Source organism: Salvelinus sp. IW2-2015, linkage group LG31 (assembly GCF_002910315.2).
Source record: "Salvelinus sp. IW2-2015 linkage group LG31, ASM291031v2, whole genome shotgun sequence".
NCBI lineage: Eukaryota > Metazoa > Chordata > Actinopteri > Salmoniformes > Salmonidae > Salvelinus > Salvelinus sp. IW2-2015.
In genome coordinates, this window is record NC_036870.1 from 8,363,222 (window position 1) to 8,369,221 (window position 6,000).

Here is a 6,000-nt window from a genome sequence, read left to right on the forward strand (position 1 = left end):
AGCATTCTGCAGCGATACGCCATCCCATCTGGGTTGGGCTTAGTGGGACTATCATTTGTTTTTCAACAGAACAATGACCCAACACAACTCCAGGCTGTGTAAGGGCTATTTTACCAAGAAGGAGAGGGATGGAGTGCTGCATTGATGTCTTCACTATTATTCTACAATGTAGAAAATAGTAAAAATAAAGAAAAACCCTTGAATGAGAAGGTGTTCTAAAACGTTTGACCGGTAGTGTACGTGCATGACTATGTCATGTATGACAGATTGCGTATATTCACTATGTACCTCCTTTTTTCTCTTTTTTTAACGCATATTCATTAGTGCGGCATCTCCAGTACTGAAGTATTATGAGATGTATGACCGCTAACTCACATTTTTCCTGTAACGGCTGTCGTAGTCGTTCTCCTCCTCAGACGAGGAGGAGCATGGATCGGACCAAGATGCAGAGTAGTTAGGGTTCATTATTTAATGAAAAATCAACAGAACACTTCAAAATACAACACCAACAAACGTGACAAACCCGAAACAGTCCTGTGTGGCCCAAACACAGTCACAGGAACAAACACCCCCAAAACACAAGTGAAACCCAGGCTGCCTAAGTATGATTCTCAATCCGGGACAACGATTGACAGCTGTCTCTGATTGACAATCATACCAGGCCGAACACAAAATCCCAACATAGAAAATCAAACCTAGACCAACCCACCCAACTCACGCCCTGACCAACTAAAACAAATACAAGACAAAGAAAAACAGGTCAGGAACGTGACATTTCCAGATTGTATATGTGCCCCGTGTGTTTTTTCTCCTGTGAAGGGCATATTATCATTTATTTACTTATGTCATCCAAAGGCTTGGCAAAGTTTGTCTGTGCGACAAAGTAGCGATTATATACTGAACACAAATAGAAACACAACATGCAACAATTTCAAAGATTTGACTTTGAGTTCCAGTTCATATGAGGAAATCAGTCCATTGAAATACATTTATTTGGCCCTAATCTATGGATTTCCCATGACTGGGAATACAGATACGCATCTGTTGGTCACAGATATCTTTAAAAAAGGTAGGGGCGTGGATGAGAAAACCAGTCAGTATCTGGTGTGACCGCCATTTGCCTCATGCAGCGTAACACTATCTCCTTCGCATAGAGTTGATCAGGCTGTTGATCGTCGCCTGTGGAATGTTGTCCCACTCCTCTTCAATGGCTGTGCGAAGATGCTGGATATTGGCGGGAATTGGAACACGCTGTCGTACAAGTCAATCCAGAGCACCCAAACATGCTCAATGGGTCAATGGAAGAACTGGGGACATTTTCAACTTCCAGGATTTGTGTACAGATCCTTGCAACACAGGCTGTGCATTATCATGCTGAAACATGAGGTGATGGCGGCGGATGAATGGCACGACAATGGGCCTCAGGATCTCGTCACGGTATCTCTGTGCACTCAAATTGCCATCGATAAAATGCAATTGTGTTCATTGTCCGTAACTTATGAATACCCATACCATAACCCCATCGCCACCATGGGGCACTCTGTTTACAACGTTGACATCAGCAAACCTCTCGCCCACACAACGCCATACTCATGGTCTGAGGTCATGAGGCCGGTTGGACATATTGCCAAACTCTCTAAAACGACGTTGATGTCACGCCCTGACCGTAGAGATCCTTTTTATGTCTCTATTTTGGTTGGTCAGGGCGTGAGTTTGGGTGGGCATTCTATGTCTGGTGTTCRATGTTGTCCTTGTTTTGTATTTCTATGTTTGGCCTAGTATGGTTCCCAATCAGAGGCAGCTGTCTATCGTTGTCTCTGATTGAGAATCATACTTAGGTAGCCTTTTCCCACCTGTGTTTGTGGGTGGTTGTTCTCTGTTTTGTGTGTTCACCTTACAGGACTGTTCGTTTGTCGTTTTTGTTGTTTTGTTCAGTGTTCAGTTGTTTAATTAAAATAATGAACACTTACCACGCTGCACCTTGGTCCTCTTCTCCTTCTCACGACGAAACGCGTGACAGAACCACCCACCACCAAAGGACCAAGCAGCGTGGGAAAATGGACTCCTGGACATGGGAGGAAATTTTGGACGGCAAGGGACCCTGGGCACAGCTGGGGGAATATCACCARCCGAAAGAGGAGCTGGAGGCAGCTAGAGCGGAGCGGCAACACTACGAGGAATTGGCTCGAGGTAACGGGCACGAGAGGCAGCCCCAGAATTTTTTGGGGGGGGGGCACACGAGGAGATTGGCGGAATCAGGTAAGAGACCTGAGCCAACTCCCCGTGCTTACCGTGGCGAGAGAGTGACTGGGCAGGCACCGTGTTATGCGGGGAAGCGCACAGTGTTCCCAGTGCGCACGCATAGCCAGGTGCGCTACATCGCAGCTCCTCGAATCGGCCGGGCTAGATTGGGCATCGAGCCAGGAGGGCTGATGCCGGCTCAGCACATCTGGTCTCCAGTGCGTCTCCTCGGCCCGGGGTATACTGCATCAGCCCTACACATGGTGTCCCCGGTTCGCCAGCACAGCCCAGTGCGGCCTGTTCCAACTCCCCGCACTTGCCGGGCTACAGGGGGATCCAGCCAGGACGAGTTGTGCTAGCTCTGTGCTCGAGACTGCCAGTGCGCCTCCACGGCCCAGTGCATCTGGTGCCTCGTCCAAGGACAAGGCCTCCTGCATGTCTCCCCAGCCTGGTGAGTTCTGTGCCTGTGCTAAGCTCTAACCCTCCTGCATGTCTCCCCAGCCTGGTGAGTCCTGTGCCTTCTCCCAGAGCCAGGCCTCCGGTGTGTATCTCCACTCCAGTGATGATCCATGGCACGAAGTCTCCAGTGATGATCCATGGCAAGAAGCCTCCAGTGATGATCCATGGCACGAAACCTCCAGTGATGATCCATGGCACGAAGCCTCCAGTGATGATCCATGGCACGAAGCCTCCAGTGATGATCCATGGCACAAAGCCATCCAGTGATGATCCATGGGCACGAAGCCTCCTGTGAAGATCCATGGCAAGAAGCCTCCAGTTGATGAATCCATGGCACGAAGCCTCCAGTGATGATCCATGGCACGAAGCCTCCAGGGATGATCCACTGGCACGAAAGTCTCCAGTGATGATCCATGGCACGAGAGCCCTCCAGTGAGATCCATGGCACGAAGCCTCCAGTAGAGGCATCATGCACGAAGCTCCAGTGAGGATCATGGCACGAAACCTCCATGAGGAGTTTATGGTACGAGGCCCCCAACGAAGGACGTTCAGTCCGGAGCCTCCACGGACGCCCTCTAGTACGGAGCCTCCCAGCGTCGCCCCTCTAGTCCGGAGCCTCACGGCGCCCTCTAGTCCGGCAGCCTCCAGCGTCGCCCTCTAGTCCGGAGCCTCCAGCGTCACCCCTCTAGTCCGGGCCTCCAGTGTCGCCCTATAGTCCGGAGGCCTCCAGCGACGCCCTCCTAGTTCCCATGACCCAAGTATCGAAACAACTAACATGCCGCAACAAGCGGCATCACAAACAATAAGAGAGCCACGCGCACCTCGATACGACGGACTCCAGCCGACGGGCTTCAGTCAGAGCAGCCAGGAGTTCTCCCTCCTGTCCGGAGCAGCCGGAGTCTCCCTCCTGTCCGGAGCAGCCGGAGTCTCCCTCCTGTCCGGAGCAGCCGGAGTCTCCTTCCTGTCCGGAGCAGCCGGAGTCGCCCTCCTGTCCGGAGCAGCCGGAGTCGCCCTCCTGTCCGGAGCAGCCGGAGTCGCCCTCCTGTCTGGAGCAGCCGGAGTCGCCGGCTGGCTTTTTATGTCTCTATTTTGGTTGGTCAGAGCGTGAGTTTGGGTGGGCATTCTATGTCTGGTGTTCTATGTTGTCCTTGTTTTTGTATTTCTATGTGTTTGGCCTAGTATGGTTCCCAATCAGAGGCAGTTGTTTTCTGTTTCGTGTGTTCACCTTACAGGACTGTTTGTTTGTCGTTTTTGTTGTTTTGTTCAGTGTTCAGTTGTTTAATTAAAATAATGAACACTTACAACGCTGCACCTTGGTCCTCTTCTCCTTCTCCCGACGAAAAGCGTGACAGTTGAAGGTGGCTTATGGTAGAGAAATTAACATTAAATTATCTGGCAACAGCTCTGGTGAACATTCCTCCAATTGCACGCTCCCTCAAAACTTCACAAAATTTGAGAAAAATAAGCTTTTTGTGCATATGGAACATTTCTGGAATCTTTTATTTCAGCTCGTGAAACATAGGACCAACACTTGTTCATTATCTTATACAGTGGGACCAAATTAAGAGGATGAACACTGTTGTTGCTTTCGTGCTGCGATATTTGGTGGAATTTGCCTCATTTTATACAGTGTGTTATTGCTTTAAAAGCCTAAAGAAATGATTCAGGCACACTTCAACAGAGATGGCGCCAAGTCTTAATGCGTCTTTTGAATCCTTGACAAATTTCTCAACCCCCCCCCAATGATTCCCTAATTCCCTCCTCCATTTTCCCAATCTTTCGTTCCTTCTCTCTTCCTAACCAGCCACTGTAACCTTTTTGTTCTCCTCATCATTCTGGTCTTCCTCTCATTCAACCCCTCATCCTCCCTTACCTCTTCCCATCTCTTATTCCAAGCTTCATTCCTTTACTGCATTCCTCCATCTCTCACTCCTCCAATTTGACCCGGTCTCCTCCCTATTTTCTCTCTTCCGCTCCCACTCTTTCTCTATCGCACCTCCTCTGTCCTCCCCTCTTCCTCAGTCTGCAGTCATAAGATGCTGACCACTCCGTTTAGTAATGGTTGAAACAGCAAAACCTGTCTTTTTTCAGTAACCCAATCGTTCCTACTCGTCCCTCCCTCCCTCCCCACCACTTTCTTCCTTCTCCCTGTCCTTCTAAATTTCGATCTAAAAGTCAGAATGAAACTGCTCTACCTCTCTCCCTCACCTCTCTCGCTCCCTCCCACCAAGCCCCCCCCCTCTCTATCTCTCTCCCTCTCTGTGTGTACATACAGGTAGCTGCGGTGTAGACATTACTGTTGATGTATATCTCTCTCTGCTTGTTAATTTCAGTGTTTGTATCCCATCCACATTTCCCACCACTTTGTTTGGACACGCTCATCCCCCTCCCCCTTTCTCTCCGTAGACCGCACCTCAACTGCTTCCCTCTCCTCTCCACCTCCCTCCCCATCACGAACTCACAGCTCACTGTCAAACCCCCTCCGCTATTTTTTTTGCTGAACACATTTTTCTCTCTCCTTCTCTCCCTCTCCCACCCCACCTTTTTCTTCTGACAGGAATTTCTTTGAAGTCATGGTTGTCACAGCAACAAGATAATGGAAATATTCAAGACAATCTTTATAAGGAGAGGGGAATTTCCAACAGGACGCACCCCCCCAAACCAAACACACGGAAAACACGTCTTCATATACATAGACGTAGGCAGAATTACATTGTAACACTCCTGTTATAGCTCTGTTTTCTTTATCATGCCATACTGGACATATTCATTGACATAGGTTCAAGTATCAACATTGACCTGAAATTCTAAGCAGGTTTCTATGTTTCCTACATGTTTATTTGGTAGCACCTTACTTGACACCCAGCGGTCATAACCATGTCATAATATGTCATAACAGCTGACATAACTTGTCATAATATGGTCATAACACTGTCATGACACACATTTTTAGACCTGTTGTGACATGACATATATTGTGTTAATTATGGATAGTTATGACACCTACATAAGAGTGTCAAAGCCTACCATGGTAGTTATCCTATGGCTGGTTATGACACCTACATAAGAGTGTCAAAACCTACCATGGTAGTTATCCTATGGCTGGTTATGACACCTACATAAGAGTGCTCAAAACTACACATGTGTAGTTATTCTATGGCTGGTTTGACACCTCCATAAGAGAGTCAAAACTACCATGGTAGTTATTCTATGGCTGGTTATGAACACCTACATAAGAGAGTCAAACCCTACCAATGGTAGTTTTCTATGGCTGGTTATGAACACCTACATAGAGTGTCA